This window comes from Anomaloglossus baeobatrachus, chromosome 8 (assembly GCF_048569485.1).
Source record: "Anomaloglossus baeobatrachus isolate aAnoBae1 chromosome 8, aAnoBae1.hap1, whole genome shotgun sequence".
Lineage (NCBI taxonomy): Eukaryota > Metazoa > Chordata > Amphibia > Anura > Aromobatidae > Anomaloglossus > Anomaloglossus baeobatrachus.
The window spans coordinates 30,065,011-30,086,831 of NC_134360.1; the positions used below are offsets into that span (position 1 = coordinate 30,065,011).

Here is a 21,821-nt window from a genome sequence, read left to right on the forward strand (position 1 = left end):
TATCATAAATGAAAAATTTGAAATATGTGAAAAATGTATATGAAAAATATACAAAAAAATATATATATATACAAAAAAATATAAATATATATGCATATCCTATGATATAAAATATACAATTCAATCAACCACTGAAATGTAAGCACGGGTATTCCTATAAATAAATAAATTGAACCTACTGCAAAGACATATAAGTCTACACATACATAGTATAAATATGTGTATATACATATGTGTGTATAGCTATGTGAACACTAGCCGCCAAAATAGAGGTGTGGGTCTAATAAGGATTTATAATGAATATGGAAAAATGTGTACATATAAGTGACTGCTACCAGAGGGAAGGAGTCCTATCTAAAGTAGGAACACTGGTGGAGGACTATGGGGTGTATTATAATACATGGAGGACTATGGGGTGCATTATATTATATGAAGGACTATGAGGGTGCATTATAATATGTGGAGGACTATGGAGGTGCATTATAATATATGGAGGACTATGGGGGTGCATTATAATATATGGAGGACTATGGGGGTGCATTATAATATATGGAGGACTATGGGGGTGCATTATAATATGTGGAGGACTATGGGTATGAATTTTAATATATGGAAGACTATAGGGGTACATTACACTATTTGGAGGACTATGAGGTGCTTTATACTATTTGCAGGATTATGCGGGGTAAATTATCATATAATGAGAACTATGGTGTACTATGGTGTGCATTATATTATAAGGAGGACTATGGGGGGTGCATTATAATATAAGAGCACTATGGGGTGCATTATATTATAAGGATGGCTATGGGGGGTGCATTATAGTATAAAGATGACTATGGGGTGTGAATTATAATATAAGGAGGGCTATGGGGTGCATTATACTACAAGGAGGACTATGGGCGGGCATTATAATATAAAGAGGACTATGGGGTGCATTATACTATAAGGAGGGCCATGTGGGGTGCATTATAATATAAAGAGGATTATGTAGTGCATTAAACTATAAGGAGGACTATGGGGGTGCATTATAATATAAAGAGGACTATGTGTTGCATTATACTATAAGGAAGACTATGGGGGTGCATTATAATATAAAGAGGACTATGGTGTGAATTATATTATAAGAAGGACTATGGGGGTGCATTATAATATAAAGAGGACTATGGTGTGAATTATATTATAAGAAGGACTATGGGGGTGCATTATAATATAAAGAGGACTATGGTGTGAATTATATTATAAGAAGGACTATGGGGGTGCATTATAATATAAAGAGGACTATGGGGTGCATTATACTATAAGGAGGACTATGGGGGTGGATTATAATATAAAGAGGACTATGTGGTGCATTATACTATAAGGAAAACTATGGGGGTGCATTATAATATAAAGAGGACTATGGGGTGCATTATACTATAAGGAAGACTATGGGGGTGCATTATAATATAAAGAGGACTATGGGGTGCATTATACTATAAGGAGGACTATGGGGGTGCATTATAATATAAAGAGGACTATGTGGTGCATTATACTATAAGGAAGACTATGGGGGTGCATTATAATATAAAGAGGACTATGTGGTGCATTAAACTATAAGGAAGACTATGGGGGTGCATTATAATATAAAGAGGACTATGGGGTGCATTATACTATAAGGAGGACTATGGGGGTGCATTATAATATAAAGAGGACTATGTGGTGCATTATACTATAAGGAAGACTATGGGGGTGCATTATAATATAAAGAGGACTATGTGGTGCATTATACTATAAGGAAGACTATGGGGGTGCATTATAATATAAAGAGGACTATGGGGTGCATTATACTATAAGGAGGACTATGGGGGTGCATTATAATATAAAGAGGACTATGTGGTGCATTATACTATAAGGAAGACTATGGGGGTGCATTATAATATAAAGAGGACTATGTGGTGCATTATACTATAAGGAAGACTATGGGGGTGCATTATAATATAAAGAGGACTATGTGGTGCATTATACTATAAGGAAGACTATGGGGGTGCATTATAATATAAAGAGGACTATGTGGTGCATTATACTATAAGGAAGACTATGGGGGTGCATTATAATATAAAGAGGACTATGGGGTGCATTATACTATAAGGAGGACTTTGTGGGGTCAATTATATAACATGGAAGACTCTTTGCAGGCAATTATAATATTTGGAGGCTATGTAAGAGCCTTTATATGTTATGGAGGTCTATTTGAAGACTATTACACTGTATGCAAGAAGTTACATTGTGAGGGATTGTGTGGGGGGGCAGTTATACTGCTTGGAGGGCTAATTGGGGCCATTATACAGTTTCAAGAGGTGGGGGGCATTATACTTTATGTAGGCCTATTATACCACATGGAGGAATGAGTGGGGGGCGGTCACAGGTGGGGAGCATACTGTGTTGCGGTCACCATACTTTACCATGGTAGCTGAAAGGGGGTACAGTAGGGTCATTATACTGTGCGTGTGGAGGAATTCCCTGTGGGGGTATCATAAACTGTTTGTATCACCACATGATATCCCAGGACGTCTCAATAAACTACGGTCCACAGAATGAAACATCCAGAGGTAGACAAAGTGTGAAAAAACAGCTTCCGCAAAAATCTTCCAGAAAATCATCACTTTATTATTTCATAGAGAAACTTAAAAACATAGGCACAGGCCGGTCTACGCGTTTCGAGTGAACGCGCTCTTACTCATGTCAGGAGTAAGCGCGAGTTTGCTCGAAACGCGTAGACCGGCCTGTGACTATGCTTTTAAGCTCTTCTATGGATAAATGAAGTGATGATTTTATGCGGATGCTGGTTTTTCACACTTGGCTCACATAATGTAGTTTGGCAAATTTCTTGGCCAAGAGATGCTATAGATGAGCTGGATGATGCAATTCCTCTTTTCTTGGGAAATTTTCTTCATGGCTGCTCCCCGATTGCAACCAGTGACCTTTCTCGTAGCAATCATCCTAATAACACACTGAGCTATTACAGAATGTGAGAACAGGCTGTGCTTTGTAGTATACAGAAAGACAAAGATTTTTCCACCAGAAGCAAAACAGTAACAATGCAGTGACCTGACAAGAATCTGCATAACTAATCATATGTTAAATAGCTGCAAGTCACATTTATGTATGAGATAGCCAAGATGATTGTCTATAAAATGAAGGTCGTCTCACGCTTAACACTGTAGTGGATGAAGAGATATGGAGCCTGAAAGTCAAAAGTGCAAAACATTGTTACCCTTTTGCTTGTCAGTGTATCTCCCATAAAATGATATAACAGAGAGCACAAGAGAGTGGTGTTTTAATGCCGCGCCAATAGATCACTTCAGATGATGTTCAGACCAGTGTTACTTTATTGTTTTCCAGGTCAACGCGTTTCTGGGGCATCTGCCCCCTTCATCAGGACCACCAAAGAAACAGATAACATCCAATCACGTTTTGCTGAACTAATTTAGTCTTTGTACATATGCTCAGGAGTAATAAGGTATTGGGGTCCCCTATACTAATATAATCAGCGAGACTCTGTTGTGTGTAAATGTTGGAACTGGTTGAATATTAACAGTTCTGTTCATCCTGATCCTCCTGGTTCATGAACATAGCACCAGTTTTAATTTTCTTCTGACATGAGCACTGAGCATCTTTTTGTAAACTTCTTGCACAAATTGAGGAAAGATCTAGGGGACTCTCAATACATCCATTGCCCATGGACAAAGTGCATATGCAACAGAGCTGAAATTGTTTTTGAACTGTTCCTATTGCACTCAGGTAATTTTAACTAATATACAGTGAGTACGGAAAGTATTCACACCCCTTTACATTTTTCACTCTTTGTTTCATTGCAGCCATTTGGTAAATTAAAAAAATTCATTTTTCCTCATTAATGTACACTCTGCCCCCATCCCCCATCAGGACAGAAAAAAACAGAAATGTAAAAATGTTTGCAAATTTATTAAACAAAAGAACTGATATCTCACATGGTCATAAGTATTCAGACCCTTTTCTCAGTATTGAGTAGAGGCACCCTCCCTTTTGAGCTAGTACAGCCATGAGTCTTCTTGGGGTCTTGGATTTGGGGATCCTCTGCCATTCTTCCTTGTAGATCCTCTCCAGTTCCGTCAGGTTGGATGGTGAACGTTGGTGGACAGTCATTTTCAGGTCTCTCCAGAGATGCTCAATTGGGTTTAGGTCAGGGCTCTGGTTGGGCCGGTCAAGAATCGTCATAGAGTTGTTCTGAAGCCGCTCCTTTGTTATTTTAGCTGTGTGCTTAGGGTCATTGTCTTGTTGGAAGGTGAACCTTCGGCAAGTCTGAGGTCCAGAGCATTAGGAAGAGGTTTTCTTCCAGGATATCTCTGTACTTGGCCTCATTCATCTTTCCTTCAATTGCAACCAGTCGTCCTGTCCCTGCCCCCATAGCATGATGCTGCCACCACCATGTCTCACTGTGGGGATTGTATTGGGCAGGTGATGAGCAGTGCCTAGTTTTCTCCCCACATACCGCTTAGAATTATCACCAAAAAGTTCTATCTTCGTCTCATCAGAGCAGAGAATCTTATTTCTCATAGTCTGGGGGTCTTTCATGTGTTTTTTTGCAAACTCTATGCAGGCTTTCATATGTCTTGCACTGAGGAGAGGCTTCCGTCGGGCCACTCTGCCATAAAGGCCCAACTGATGGAGGGCTGCAGTGATAGCTGATTTTGTGGAACTTTCTTCCATCTCCCTACTGTATCTCTGGAGCTCAGCCACAGGGATCTTGGGGCTCTTCTTTACTTCTCTCACCAAGGCTCTTCTCCCACAATTGCTCAGTTTGGCTGGACGGCCGGGTCTAGGAAGACCTCTGGGGGTCCCAAACTTCTTCCATTTAAGGATTATGGAGGCCACTGTGCTCTTAGGAACCTTGAGTACTGCAGAAAGTCCTTTGTAACCTTGGCCAGATCTGTGCCTTGCCACAATTCTGTCTCTGAGCTCCTTGGGCAGTTCCTTTGGCCTCATGATTCTCATTTGGTGTGACATGCAGTGTGAGCTGTGAGGTCTTATATAGACAGGTGTGCGCCTTTCCAAATCACGTCCTATCAGTTTAATTACACACAGCTGGACTCCAATGAAGGAGTAGAACCATCTCAAGGAGGATCACAAGGAAATCGGCAACATGTGACTTATATATGAGTGTCTGAGCAAAGGGGCTGAATACTTATGACCATGTGATATATCAGTTTTTCTTGTTTAATAAATTTTCAAAAATGTCTACATTTCTGTTTTTTTTCTGTCCAGATGGGGGATGGGGCGCAGAGTGTACATTAATGAGGAAAAAAAAGAACTTTTTAGAATTTACCAAATGGCTGCAATGAAACAAAGAGGGAAAAATATAAAGGGGTGTGAATACTTTCCGTACTCACTGCATCTGCCGAATTGAGCTTGAACAATCAAGTTCTTCTGCGTCTCCGGGTCCAATTTTGTCAGATCTGTTCCACATATGGGAGCGCGCAATCCCCGTTTCACTAAACTTTATTTATTAAAGCATGAAGAGCGATTGCATCTCTAGCGATTGCACTGACCTTATGACACAGAAGCCGTCAGGATGGCACAGACGCCCGGTCCTGATCAGCGTGTGGGTGATGAGGAAAGCTGACCTACTTTACACGTGTCACTTGTTCAATCTAACGAGACTGGAATCAGGGGCGGCCGATCATCCGTGTGATACAGCTCCTCGTACAGCGCGGAGTTAATGGATAGCGCAGCAGTCACCAGGGGGGATGCGGATCGGACAGCACAGCACTGGGTGGTTCGCTATCGTAAAAGGCGGATTTTCCTACTGTAGACTATTAGCGTACCTGCATACAATATCTTTGTCAGGCAGATTCCGCCCAGAATCCCCCTAAAAAAGAATTGCAAAAAATGGACATAGTACACAGCAATGTAAAAACATCATTGCTGTGCAGATGTTCAGTCTTTTGCTACTTCTGTTAACTGCTTCAAGGTTCGGAAACTTTGAAACATTTAAAAGAAGTAACATGTGTAATGGAGAGTCAATGGCAGTGTCCGGTGCGGGGAAGTACCAAGCAAATGGCGGAAGGGAAGGGAAACCCTGTGTCTACGAAAGGGGGACATGGTAACCCCTGACCAAAGCTACTGCTGGTCCCTGGGGTCCCTCACCACCCTAGATAGGTTACGCACTCATGTGCCGAGTCGGATACCTGACCCCAGGTATCCTCAGTGCTGGACCTTAAATGGATGGGATGAGTTCTTCATCAACCCCACTAAACACTATAGAAGATACAAGGAGGACACACAGGGGGAAAAGCATGAACTACTTATCTATAGATGACACAGGTAGAAGTTCAGCAATGATACTACAGAGGAGTACAAGCCACCTGCTTGCAACCAGAGCTGAATGAGCTGAAAAATATCACCAGCACCATTAGAGGGAACATGGTGATCCCTGACCAAAGCTACTGCTGGTCCCTGGGGTCCCTCACGACCCTAGATAGGTTACGCACTCATGTGCCGAGCCGGATACCTGACCCTAGGTATCCCTATTGCTGGACCCTAAATAGAGAACAGATGGGACGAGCTCTTCATCAACCCCACTAAACAACTATAGAAGACACAAGGAGGACACACAGGGGGAAAAGCATGAACTACTTATCATTAGATGACACAGGTAGAAGTTCGGCAATGATACTGTCGCGGGCGGAGGAGGGGAGGCTGCGCTCTCCCACTGCTCGGGTCTGGCTGCCGCTGCTGCTGCGGCCTCTGCTGCTCGGTGGCTTGAGCGATGGGCCGGATCCCGGGGACTCTAGCGGCGCTCCTCGCCTGTCAGTGAAAAGGGGTTTGGTTTTGGGGATTTATTGTCCGTGACGCCACCCACGGTTGTGATGATTGTGTGGACACCACCGCTGCTCTGTATGGGGATCCCGGGAGCGGTGACAGGGAGCAGCTTTGTTGTTATTTCTCCCCTCCGTGGGTAGGGGGTTGATTGTCCCGGGGCCCGGTGATGGGGTAGGGATGGATGGCAGGCCGGGTGCGGGGCCTGGTGAGGTGCAGGGTCGCGGGGGCAGCGCTGTGCCGCACGGCACGGTGGTACTCACTCAGCCTGAGACGGTGACACAGTTCTCGGTAAAACACACGGCTGGAAAGACAGTTCCCATGGACGGCTGCTGTTGCTTTTCCCCGGTAGTTAACGGTGACTGTCTCTTTCCCTGCACCTATGTTCAATGTTGGTAGCGATGGATTCCCACCGGTAACCCGCTCCCCGGCTTGGATATGTGCCGGAGGAGCCCCTCTTTGCCCGCAGGCGCTGGCCCTGAGAAACTGGTGCCTTGGCGGTGGCGGTGTCTCTCTCATACGGTTGGACTGTTGCCTTCAATCGGGACTTAGTTGTTTGGAGACCCGGGGGTCCCCTTCACTGACGGATTTGGCAAATTCACGGCGACTCCTAGCCTTGCCGGGATCCGAAAGGCCCCTGCCAATGGTGCTGGCTTCTCCTTGTGTACCGGTCCGGTACCGCCGGGCCACCACCCGTCCACGGTCCTTACGGCAACTCCGATCAGCCTCCACTACAGACGGTCACCGCCGTCTGCTAACCTTGCTGTCTCGGTCCGGGGCACACACCCGGACCAACTTCAGGCTTTCAAACTGTCACTTTTCCTCTTTCACTACTTTCCCTCCTTCTACTTCAAACTCCAAAACTAATCTGCTTGTGTTCTCCCTCCTCCAGGACTGTGAACTCCTTGGTGGGTGGAGACCAACCGCCTGGCTCCACCCCCTGGTGAGGACATCAGCCCCTGGGGAAGGCAACAAGGATTTCTGGTCTAGCTTAGGTGTACCTAACCAGGGTGTAGGGTGTGGTGATGTCATTACCTGTGACCCCTGGCTTGCCCAGGGCATCACAAAACTACAGAGGAGTACGAGCCACCTGCTTGCAACCAGAGCTGAATGAGCTGAATAATATCACCAGCACCAGTAGAGGGAAGATGGTGACCCCTGAAGTATCACGCTAGGTACAGGGAAGTACCAAGCACACGGTGAAAGGGAAGGGAAGCCCTGTGTCTACGAAAGGGGACATGGTGACCTTTGACCAAACCTACTGCTGGTTCCTGGGGTCCCTCACCACCCTAGATAGGTTACGCACTCATGTGCCGAGCCGGATACCTGACCCTAGGTATCCCTAGTGCTGGACCCTAAATAGAGAACAGATGGGATGAGCTCTTCGTCAATCCCACTAAACACTATAGAAGACACAAGGTGGACACACAGGGGAAAAAGCATGAACTACTTACTTATCTACAGATGACACAGGTAAAAGTTCAGCAACGATACTACAGAGAAGTACAAGCCACCTACTTGCAACAAGAGCTGAATGAGCTGAATAATATCACCAGCACCAGTAGAGGGAAGATGGTGACCCCTAAAGTATCACGCTAGGTACAGGGAAGTACCAAGCACACGGTGAAAGGGAAGGGAAGCCCTGTGTCTACAAAAGGGGACATGGTGACCCCTAACAAACCTACCGCTGGTCCCTGGGGTCCCTCATCATCCTATATAGGTTTCGCACCTATGCGCCGAGCCGGATACTTGACCCTAGCTATCCCTAGTGCGGGGTCCTAAATACGGAACGGATGGGATGAGCTCTTTGTCAACCCCACTAAACACTATAGAAGACACAAGGAGGACACACAGGAGGAAAAGCATGAACTAATTATCCACAGATGACACAGGTAAAAGTTCAGCAACGATACTACAGAGGAGTACAAGCCACCTGCTTGCAACCAGAGCTGAATGAGCTGAATAATATCACCAGCACCAGTCCTGGGAAGATGGGAGAATTTAAGCACTAGGGGAATAGTGATGATCAGCAGCTGGGTGCAAGGTGAGCTCCGCTGGGTCCTAAAGGGGAAGATATGAATCCAGCAGGAAAGCTACCTATACCAATGAATACTGACAAAAGGAACAAAAGAATGTCAGTGATCATTCTGCGCAGCCAGACGCTGTGACCTTCTGTGGCCAGAAACCACATGACTGTCTGTCACCCGTGAAACACACATGACAATTCCCCAGACACGTTGATTCGACCGGCAGCTATAAGTCTTTTGCTCTGCCAAGCGCTCATGTGTTCTCTTACAAGGAGCCATCACCGGACTTCTCCAGCACCAGCAGGGATTTTTCTACGCTTCTTCCAAAACATCATCACCTATTAAAAGGGTATTCTGATTTTATTTACATAACCTTATACAGTACATATCATTACATGATATGCCATGACTTTATGATCGATGGTGGATATGGCCAATGTATAGTTACTAACACCCGTGTTGGAAATTTACAGATAATTTAGCCCATGAATTTTCCTACCCCTGAAACCAGGGGCGTAATTATAATAGGTGCAGGGGTTGCAATTGCACCCAGGTCCTGGAGTCTAGGGGGCCCAAAGGGTTCCTTTGGCCCATGCGAAAAGACTATTGCGATTAAAGACTTGCAATAGTTGTGGGCCTTCTTTCAGATTTTGCAGATTTTGGGGCCCACAATCTTCACATTACGCCATTACCGGAAAACCCACAAATTATTATCCCAATGTTACTTCAGGATAGCGAGGGACTTGGGGCTCCTATGCTGTCCCTTACACTACGGGAGCCTAGGCTATCCCTCACCTCCAGATTACTCCTAATGGTGGAGACGCCATAGTCCCATGCCTTTCTATACTGCTAACAAATACTACTCTAATACCCCCTCTACTCAGGGAGGGATGGGGCAGGAGTGAGATGGTAAATAGATAAGGACAGATAAGGGAAAACCACGACTCTGCTACACTGCAAACAGAAGACGCAGACAGGAATAGACAAAGAGACTCAGGAGAAAAACAAGAGCAGGAGGGTAGCAACAAAAAGGCAACGAGGGTTAATGCCACAAATGCACAGAGCAACAGGAATCACACCAGTTAGTCTGGATCACCAACAAGAGGAGGGTAGTAACGAAAAGGCAATGAGGGTTAACTCCACAACCGCACACAGCAACAGGTATCACACCAGTTAGTCTGATTGCTCATGATTGACAGCAATCAATCATTTTTGAACTGGCTAACATGGTACCAAAACTTTTTTTCTTTTAACCAGTTAGTCTGGATCACCACACCTCCCTAGACCAACTAAGATAAACTATAGCTGGAATAGGTGGAAGGATCCAGCCAGCATATATAGGAGGGGAGCAGATGTGATTGGCTCCCTCACAGCAGGTGATCAAAGGAGACTAACAAGCAGACTAGCAGAGATTATCTCCTGCTTGCCTGCCTCTGAATTAACACTCAGTAGGTTCACGCTGCGTAGATCACAAACACCAGAGGAGTTATCAGGTTGAGTGTCAGAATCTGTAGTCTGAACAGAACCCGCCGCCGCCGCCATGACAGTCGGCGGAGTTTGTGAAAATCTCCATGTGACAATTATACAGTGAATTATATAGTAAACTCTTAAGCCCTCTCTACTGGCAGATTAATTTTTACTTGAATTCCCTTTAAATGTGTTTATTTGCTGTTATGGATATGACAAATATGTTGTTTTCAGCAAAATGAGCCTTTTTTTTCCCGTACAAATTACTGTAGTAATTTGCATGATAATTATTTTAGATTTTTAGAATGCCAAATGAGTTTTCCCATTGCGGCAGCACAGGGCAAGCGCAGATCCCACCAATCTGCCTGTTAATTGAGCTTCCAGCACTGAGCCAGTAATCGCAGCCCTCGAATTTATCATCCCAAATGAGCCGCATATTTTCAGCTTTTTATTATGAAATCTAACAAAATTCGAGGTCTGCGTGAATGCTGAAGAATCAGATTTCATTTTCAAATGATTGCTAGTTCTTAATACCTTCATTACAAGGCAATTTTTGTTTTCCCCCCTTCTTCCAAAAGTCATACATTTTTCGACCCATAACTTTATAATTTTGTCTGTCAATGGATTTATGTCAGAGTTTGTTTTTTGGCCACCGAGCTTTATTTTTTTATATCATTTTATACCATTTAATTTATACCATTACTATTAGTCATTAATTATTAATAATTATATTATTAATTATTTTGTTATAATTTATACCAATACTTTTTATTCCATTTTGGATTATATATATGATGTTTCAATAATTTTATTGCATTTATTGGTCTAATGAGGCAACAGAAAAATAGCTATTCTGGCATTTTTTTTCTTTTTGATATATAAAGGTAAAAGTTGAATGATTTTATTTATTGATAGATCAGACATGACAATTCCACATGTGTTTATTTTTCTTTCTTTCTTTTTTTTTAATTTTCCTAATATTTTAATTAGGAAAATTGAGATGATTTAAACTTTAATATGTATTTACTAAAATAACTTTTATTATTAAACTTGCTGTAGTACCCGGCGTTGCCCGGGATAGTAACTGTCTCTCTGTCTCTCTCTATATCTGTCTGTCTATCTGTCTATCTGTCTCTGTATCTCCCTGTCTGTCTCGTTCCCTGTCTGTCTCTTTCCCTGTCTGTCTCTTTCCCTGTCTGTCTCTTTCCCTGTCTGTCTCTTTCCCTGTCTGTCTCTTTCCCTGTCTATTTCCCTGTCTGCCTCTGTCTTTGTCTATGTCTCTTTCCCTGTCTGCCTCTGTTTGTCTGCCTCTGTCTGTATCTTTCCCTGTGTGTCTTATCCTGTCTTTCTCTTTCTCTGTCTGTCTCTTTCCCTGTGTCTCTGTCTGTCTCTTTTCTTGTCTGTCTCTGTCTGTCTCTTTCCCTGTGTGTATTTTCCTGTCTGTCTCTTTCTCTGTCTGTCTCTGTCCGTCTGCCTTTTTCCCTGCCTGTCTCTGTTTGTTTGTATCTTTGTCTCTGTCTCTTTCCCTGTCTGCTTCTTTCGCTGTCTGTCTGTGCCTATGTTTGTCTGTGTCTGTCTGTCTGTCTCTCTCAGTCTCTGTCTCTTTCTGTCTCTATCCGTCTCTGCACTGATATCATATTACCTCACACATAAGCTTCTTATACTAATAATGTCCTTTGCTGCCTATAGCAACCAACCACAGCTCCTATTAATGACCTGTAGCTCGCAGCTCCTTTGACTTTAATGGAAGCAGGTTTTTTGGTGAATAACTGTAAAGTGTGGGGTTAAATTTTCCCCTCAAAACATAGTCTATGATGTTCCCTGAGTCACACACACACACACACACACATACACTCAGCTTTACATATTAGATTTAGATTTATTGAAACATCTTTTATTATACATTAAATTTAAATTAAATTAAATAAATTTAAATTATTAAACTTCCTTAATTTTTAGTCTTTCTAGGGCACTTAAACCAACAGGACCATAATTCCAAATATGTATTTTTTTTATTTCCCTACCATTTTAATTAAGAAAATTGAGATAATTTAAAGTGTAACATTTATTTAAACATTTTTTATTATTAACTTTTCCTTAATTTTTAGTTTCCCTAGGGAAACCACCATGACAATTCTAAATTATTTTTTGTGGGGTTTTTTTTTGCTTTTTTTCATTTCCCTAATATTTTAATTAAGAAAATGGAGATGATTTAAAGTGTAACATTTATTTAAAACTTTTTTCATTATTACATTTTCCTTAAGTTTAAGTTTCCTTATGGCACTTGAACCACCACCATGACAATGCTAAATTAATTATTTTTAATTTTTTTTTTATTTCCCTAATATTTGAATTAGGAAAATGGAGATGATTTAACGTGTAACATTTACTTAAACATTTTTTATGACTAATTTTTCCTTCATTTTTAGTCTTCCAAGGGGACATAAACCAGTGCTTGTTTCATTGTGTAGCCTATAAAATGACTGATTTCCTAAGAATCCGAGCCTATTGGCTTGATATAAGCACCAAGAGAGCGTAGATTGAAGATTTCAGTAGGTCCCTGGCTACCATGCGGAAATATTGCACCATGCAGTTCTGCCATTTAAATGCCGTTGTCAGAGATTGACAATGGCATTTAGGTGGTTAAACTGAGAAAATCAAGTATTGCATGTTGCCCTTATAGTTGTGCCAGTGCGGAATCTTAGGCCTTAGCCTATGTGCAGACACAGTTTTTTTTTTAAGTGATCTGCTCCTAAAAATATTTTAAAAATTGCTTCAGACACTTTTCCGTCTTATTAGGCATTTTTTCACTCCAGGTTTTGAATAATGGCGGGTTCAAAAAAAATATAATTTATGTCATTCTTTTGAAGCATATCCTAATGGAAAACACTCCAAACTAGGCTTTCGGGGACAAAAAAAAAATCGTTGCCAAAACTGTTTAAAATCTCTTCATAAAAACATCAGGAAATAAAAAACTCCTCCAAAAACTTCCCGAAGAAATAGTAATTCCTGCAGTGGTTCACTCTAAGAAACTCTTCATTATTGACCGTCTTAAAAAAAACTCCATCTGCACATAGCCTGAGTGTGTGTACATTAGTTCTTTTTTTTCCACAAACGGGTTTTTCTAGGCACATCCACTTTAGGAAAGCACAGGTAGTCTTTTATATGTAGTGGCTTCACTGACAGCTTCACTGTCTATTTTGGTGGTGGGTCTGCCTGTCACGGGTGTGTCACGCACGACAGACAGTCCTGTAGTATCCGCCTGTAGAAGGTCGAGAGCGTTTGGCTTTACGAACTGCTCTCTGACTTCCCCTTTTTCCCTGCTTAGGGTTTATCCCTTTATCTTTAGGACCCTGCGGATGTCCTCACCTTTTCAGCTGTTAATCTTCAGCACTTCTCTTTGTGTCTTTATATACTCTCATTCCCCCTTACTCTGTGCTGGTGATAGGTCTAAAACCCTTAACAAGTCTTCAGTGCAAGCAGGCGGCTTGTATTCATCTGGAGAAACTTGGTGATGCTGTAGTTCCTCTCCCTGAGTCATCTGGAGATGTTATTTGTTTACTTTCCCTTATGTGTTAGTCCCTGTGTGTTCTTTGGAGCTTAATGGGGTTGACTAAGAGCTCATGTCATCCGCTCCCTACCTAGGTCCCATTTCAGAGTCAGGTATCCAGCTCAGCACATAGATGTGGAACCTATCTCGGTTGATGAGGGAAACCAGGAGCCACTGGCAGGTGAGACAAGTTATTTGTTTACTTTCCCCTGTGTGTTCTTTGGAGCTTAGTGTAGTTGACTAGTGCTCATCCCATCCGCTCCTATCTAGGTCCCATTTCAGGGTCAGCCAGGGTCAGGTATCTGGCCTGGCGCATAGGTGCGGAACCTATCTAGGGTGGTGAGAAAAGCCAGGGCCCGGCAGCAGTTTAGTCAAGGGTCACCATCTTCCCTAGACACAGGGTTACCCTTCCCTTTTGTCATTCGCTTGGTACTTCCCCATACCTAGCGTGACAATAATCATCCCAAGCTGGTCTTCCTCCCACTTGCTCACAAATGTTTATCATTAAGTACATATAGTGCTGGCCAAAAGTATTGGCACCCCTGCAATTCTGTCAGATAATACTCAGCTTCTTCTTGAAAATGATTGCAATCACAAATTCTTTGGTATTATTATCTTCATTTAATTTGTCTTCAATGAAAAAAAATAAAAAAAAATTGTCATAAAGCCAAATTGGATATAATTCCACACCAAACATAAAAAAGGGGGTGGACAAAAGTATTGGCACTGTTTGAAAAATCATGTGATGCTTCTGTAATTTGTGTAACTAACAGCCCCTGTAACTTACCTGTGGCACCTAACAGGTGTTGGCAATAACTAATCACACTTGCAGCAGGTGACATGGATTAAAGTTGACTCAACCTCTGTCCTGTGTCCTTGTGTGCACCACATTGAGCATGAAGAAAAGAAAGAAGACCAAAGAACTGTCTGAGGAATTGAGAATCCAAATTGTGAGGAAGCATGAGCAATCTCAAGGCTACAAGTCCATCTCCAAAGACCTGAAAGTTCCTGTGGCTACGGTGCGCAGTGTCATCAAAAAATTTAAAGCCCATGGCACTGTGGCTAACCTCCCTAGATGTGGAAGGAAAAGAAAAATTGATGAGAGATTTCAACGCAAGATTGTGCGGATGGTGGATAAAGAACCTCGAGTAACATCCAAACAAGTTCAAGCTGCCCTGCAGTCCGAGGGTACAGCAGTGTCAACCCGTACTATCCGTCGGCGTCTGAATGAAAAGGGACTGTATGGTAGGATACCCAGGAAGACCCCACTTCTTACCCCGAGACATAAAAAAAAAAGAGGCATTCAAAGAAAAGAACATGGTCCCTACAGTCAAACATGGTGGAGGTTCCCTGATGTTTTGCGGTTGCTTTGCTGCCTCTGGCACTGGACTGCTTGACCATGTGCATGGCATTATGAAGTCTGAAGACTACCAACAAATTTTGCAGCATAATGTAGGGCCCAGTGCGAGAAAGCTGGGTCTCCCTCAGAGGTCATGGGTCTTCCAGCAGGACAATGACCCAAAACACACTTCAAAAAGCACTAGAAAATGGTTTGATAGAAAGCACTGGAGACTACTAAAGTGGCCATCAATGAGTCCAGACCTGAACCCCATAGAGCACCTGTGGAGAGATCTCACAATGGCATTTTGGAGAAGGCCCCCTTCAAATCTCAGGGACCTGGAGCAGTTTGCCAAAGAAGAATGGTCTAAAATTCCAGCAGAGTATTGTAAGAAACTCATTGATGGTGACCGGAGGCGGTTGTTCGCAGTTATTTTGACTAAAGGTTGTGCAACCAAGTATTAGGCTAAGGGTGCCAATACTTTTGTCTGGCCCATTTTTGGAGTTTTGTGTGAAATGATCAATGATTTGATTTTTGTTTCATTCTCTTTTGTATTTTTTCATTGCAAGCAAAATAAATGTAGATAATAATACCAAAGAATTTGTGATTGCAATCATTGTCAGGAAGAAACTGAGTATTATCTGACAGAATTGCAGGGGTGCCAATACTTTTGGCCAGCACTGTATATGTTTGGGGTTCTCATTACCCAAATGGGCTGAGTTCCTTCAACTACACACGATCCATTATAGTGACGGTGTTTCTTCCGGGGCTGCTGGACATGGACATCGGGCCATATGGGTGCCGTGCTTCTTTATAAAGGAAACTCCTTGTACTGGGGTGACTTTGAGTGGGGTGCATGACACTTATTGATTTCTTCAAGCTGGTGTCCATCACCCCGCAGGCAGTCCTTGTCATCGACGAAATACTAACCCACGCAATACAAGAGTTCACTTGGCAACCAAACTTGTTCAATTTATTCTTCATACCGTTATGACAGTCATAGCCTAAATCTTCACTGTTCTGATTCTGTTTTCGGGGTACTCTTTTTTGCCTGACCCCCCGATATCTTTTAAGTCGTCCCTTAAGCTGCCATTGCGTCTACGTTCCCCCTCTTTCTCACACTATTGTCCACTTCAGGACCCCGACGGCTCCCTAATCACACAACTCTCCGAGCCCGCCAGGGTGAGCCGTAGGCTCCGGACAACATATAGTATAAAACAGTATGTGGAGGCATGACCACCTCTACATCAGCATTAGACAAAGGGCAAATGCCAGGGCAACTGGGCTAATGGGGTCCATGGGAATAAGCCAATCTTTGCCTGCACTGTACAGTAGTCGTCCCATTATTTGTAATAAAAATCCACGTTCCAATGGGTATTTATTACGAATAATAGGACTTTTCCACAGATTACACTAATTAATTACATGGACGTGCAGCCAGACAAGAATTATACATTTTCCTATGAGCTGATGAGCCATAACTCCCACCGGACGCTGCGTTGGCGGAGCGCTGTGTTCTTAGTTGACACTACATGCAGTTAATGACATAGCGTCAAACTTTCACGCACTTTAAAGAGACGCTAAAAGGTCTGACCCGACCGCACCGCTACGTGACCGCAAAGTATTCTCATTAGATCACTGACAATAAAAACAAATTACTCAAGGTCACCGAACATACAAGAAGAAAAATGAGAACATTAACCCAGAAATAGAATATTGATTTCTCCCAGACATTTGTAATTATGTAATGCTTCATGTAAAAAGATGAAAATATAACATAACACGGAGGGGAAATACAATTTGGGGCAGTGGAACATGTGTAAAAATGTAAGGACTGAACACTGATGCGATCACTTTTCATACATTTCTTTTGAAGGTGTATTAGGCTGTGTGCACATGCTGCATTTTTGCTACTGCAAGGAAAAACATCCCAGCAAAGACTATGAGAATCTTGAATTGCTGTGCACATGTTGCAGATTTTGGTGCAGAAAAAAAACTGCAGCATTTCAATTCTTTCTGCTTTTTTCCTGCGTCTGATCACTGATATAATTCCGTTGCAGCACTGACACTTCGCCTCACACACCATGCATCCGGCATGGTCTGTGAGGCGATCCGTAGCTCAGTAACCTGGGGTCATATGGCAGTAATTGAGACCCTGTGATCGCATTACAGAGTATAACATTTATGTAGAATCTGATTGAGTGGAATATAAGGAAACTGAGACAAGGGTTAGGTAAATACTCTGTATTAACAAATAAAACACAGTGTAAATAATAGAATAACAGAAGGCAAATACAAATTAAATGTAAGCAGAACCGCACTAATATGTAAATGTTCTGACAGCATGAGCAGTATTGTGCACAGCAAACAAATATGCGAAAGTCCAGAATAATATGCCGAAGTACACTCAGCAAACTAGTGATGAATGTCCAGAATAATATGCACAGCAACAAGGGGTGAATGTCCAGAATAATATGCACAGCAAACAAGCAGTGAATGTCTAAAATAATATGGAAAAGCAAACAAGCAGTAAATGTCCAGAATAATAAGCAAAGCAAACAAGCAATGAATGTCCAGAATAATGTGCACAGCAAACAAGCAGTGAATGTCTAAAATAATGTGCACAGCAAACAAGTACTGAATGTCCAGAATAATAATCAAAGCAAATAAGTAGTGAATGTCCAGAATAATGTGCACAGCAAATAAGTAGTGAATGTTTCAGAATAATAAGCAAAGCAAACAAGCGGTGAATGTCCTGAATAATGTGCACAGAAAACAAGTAGTGAATGTCCAGAATAATAAGCAAAGCAAACAATCAGTGAATGTCCAGAATAATGTGCACAGCAAACAAGTGGCAAATGACCTGAATAATGTGCACGGCAAACAAGCAGTGAATGTCCAGAATAATGTGCACAGCAAACAAGCAGTGAATGTCCATAATAATGTGCACAGCAAACAAGCAGTGAATGTCCAGAATAATGTGCACAGCAAACAAGCAATGAATGTCCTGAATAATATGCACAGCAAACAAGCAGTGAATGTCCAGAATAATGTGCACAGCAAACAAGCAGTGAATGTCCAGAATAATGTGCACAGCAAACAAGCAGTGAATGTCCAGAATAATGTGCACAGCAAACAAGCAGTGAATGTCCAGAATAATGTGCACAGCAAACAAGCAATGAATGTCCTGAATAATATGCACAGCAAACAAGCAGTGAATGTCCAGAATAATGTGCACAGCAAACAAGCAGTGAATGTCCAGAATAATGTGCACAGCAAACAAGCAGTGAATGTCCAGAATAATGTGCACAGCAAACAAGCAGTGAATGTCCAGAATAATGTGCACAGCAAACAAGCAGTGAATGTCCAGAATAATGTGCACAGCAAACAAGCAATGAATGTCCTGAATAATATGCACAGCAAACAAGCAGTGAATGTCCAGAATAATGTGCACAGCAAACAAGCAGTGAATGTCCAGAATAATGTGCACAGCAAACAAGCAGTGAGTGTCCAGAATAATGTGCACAGCAAACAAGCAGTGAATGTCCAGAATAATGTGCACAGCAAACAAGCAGTGAATGTCCAGAATAATGTGCACAGCAAACAAGCAGTGAATGTCCAGAATAATGTGCACAGCAAACAAGCAGTGAATGTCCAGAATAATGTGCACAGCAAACAAGCAGTGAATGTCCAGAATAATGTGCACAGCAAACAAGCAGTGAATGTCCAGAATAATGTGCACAGCAAACAAGTAGTGAATGTCCAGAATAATGTGCACAGCAAACAAGCCTAGAAAGAAGGAAGAAGGAGTAAAGGAGGCTGCAGTAAAGTTTGGGCACCTCAGTGGTGAGACGTAATCCCAGTATGAAGGAAATAAAGGAGGGAGGCGTCCCCTGTTTCAGAAAGGAGAGGATAAATAATTGCCCCTTGCTGGACGTAGCTGCAGAGTCAGGTTCGATATAGAAAAGAATGCCTGCAAACGATATTGATGAAAAGTCTGCCTTTAAGAAATGGAAACTGTGTGCTAACCAATTGTTCAGTAAAGTGGTTGCAGTTTTAACCGGTGGTGGACTCGTTTCTGACATTGCAGTGTGCGAAACCGATTATAGCGAACAGGATCCTGAGAAGCTGGATTGAGACCCAGACATGCAACTGAAGACAGGTACCACCTCCACAGTCACTCCATACACCAGGCTGCCCCCCTGTGTCTGTACTATGCCGGGGTGGGTTGAGGACCACAAACCTTGCCCACAACTGTCCCTCCCTGGCACTTTACACTGGCACACTCAGGGAGACAATATTACTGCGTTAGGGGGGCAATAGTTGGCTTGTATTTCTTTCTAAAACAGTACAATGGGGCTATAAAGCCTGTGATCGAGTGTGCTGCTGTTTTAGTGTTTTAGGAAAAAGGAGACAATTCCCCTCCAAACTATAAATGGAATTGGGACTTTTATGAACTTAGTACTGTGCTGCTTAATGTCAGAAGTGCAGAAAAGTTACAAAACCAACTTTTTGATACGGGCATCATGGAGGATGCTTGGTGTGGCAAATAAAGTGGATGCGGTTCTACGTCCCCCTTCCGTGCCCATCTCTGCTCTGTTAACGTTACCCTGAAAAGTATGTTTGGATTTCAGAACAAGCACAAGAAACCTTCCGGAATCACTACAGCAATCGGGAGATTTGCCAACAATTACCGAAATCCGGGGGGGGGCATTACTCTAGAATCACTGCGTTGAGAAACACGTGATGGTGTCTCCGCGGTGTTGGATGTTGATCTCCCTAAGGTCAACCATCCTTGCTTATGTAGTCTTCTACTAGGCATTGCTCCCATTAGCCAGTTTCCTACTCCACACTGATGAGGGGCAAATACCCCGAAACAGCTGTCTGTGGATGGATACCATGTTTTGGCATAGGTGGTTTCCTTGACTGGAGACTGCCCTTCCCATGGTTGTTACTTCCCGGTGAAAGACCTGGCTAGTTTCCTGCCAGTGTTGAGAAACATGTGATGGTGTCTCCGCGGTGTGGATGTTGATCTCCATAAGGTCAACCATCCTTGCTTATGTAGTCTTCTACTAGGCATTGCTCCCACTAGCCAGTTTCCTACTCCACAATAATGAGGGGCAAATACCCCGAAACAGCTGTCTGTGGATGGATACCATGTTTGGCATAGGTGGTCTCCTTGACTAGAGACTGCCCTTCCCATGGTTGTTCCTTCCCGGTGAAAGACCTGGCTAGTTTCCTGCCAGTGTTGAGAAACATGTGATGGTGTCTCCGTAGGCTTTCTTGTTTTGGATTTCAGAAGAAGCACAAGAAACCTTCCGGAATCATTGCAGCAATCGGGAGATTTGCCAACTATTACCGAAATCCGGGAAGTCTCCCTCTTTTCCTAGGACCCTCCCAGACATTTTTGGAAAGTTGGCAAATACTCGTAGGGGAAAGGGGGTGCTTGGCTTATGGTATCCTCACAATGTGGAGCTTTTCTAGCCTTTCCTGTGACATTAAGGGAGATGTTGATCACCGGTGGCTTTGCAGGACCAACTAGTCAAAAACAAATTCTGTTTTTAATTTTACCATGCCCACAACCAGCATCTCATATGTCAGCTTCCTAGAAGTGCTTAGAAATGGCATTAATTAGAGTCACAACTAAATTGGTCAAATTTGCATGGGTCCAGAACCTTCTTAGTTGGTCCCTATTTTTTTGCTTAAAGGGAATCTGTCAGCAGGCTTTTGCTACATTATCTGAGAGCTGCATGATGTAGGCAAAAAGATGCTGAATCCAACGATGTATCACTTAGATTAATGGGTTCAGTAGTTTTGACACAATCAGAATTTTTAGACTTAGCAATGCAGTAGAGCTGAGAGAGCGGTGCCCGCCCACACCAGGCTCTCAATAGAAATTGTTCATTGACAGTCAGTTGTCAATCAGAGAAGGGGGTGTTCCGGACTGTTGTGCATGTGACATTGTAGTCCCAGCAATGAGAAGTCCTGCTGCTTAAACAAACATAGCATATAAACAAGAGACCAGACCTTGACAAGACTGGCATCCCTGAATTCTCTGTTTTAAGCCTTGCAGAATGCTGTGCTCAGCTTACATAGCAAAAACCTGCTGACAGATAACCTTTAACACTAGAAGTGCCAGAGAGGGGTCATTTAACATTTCTACCATTGGAACCCAGAGATGGGTCAAATGACCTGAAGGATTTTAGCTATCACCGTCTTTTGTTCTTTAATTAAGGCCATTACTGTCGCACCACAGGAGGTTGTTGTTTTCCAACCTCCTGTGGTGCGACAGTAATGGCCTTAAGGTCCAGTCACACTAAGCAACTTACCAGCGATCCCAACAACGATAGGGATCGCTGGTAAGTTGCTAGGAGGTTGCTGGTGAGATGTCACACTGCGACGCTCCAGCGATCCCACCAGCAACCTGACCTGGCAGGGATCGCTGGAGCGTCGCTACACAAGTTGCTGGTGAGCTCACCAGCAACCAGTGACCAGCCCCCAGCGCCGCGTGGAAGATGCTGCGCTTAGTAACTAAGGTAAATATCGGGTAACCAACCCGATATTTACCTTGGTTACCACCGCACGGAGCTACACGTGC

The 21,821-nt window shown here is 43.0% G+C and overlaps 1 protein-coding gene across 1 annotated transcript in view; it reads right to left on the reverse strand.

The window, feature by feature from the left end:
* The window catches only part of FRMD4B (FERM domain containing 4B), a 288,020-nt gene that overhangs the window by 250,373 nt on the left and 15,826 nt on the right, over positions 1-21,821 (reverse strand). The gene's annotated exons all lie outside the window — the stretch shown is intronic.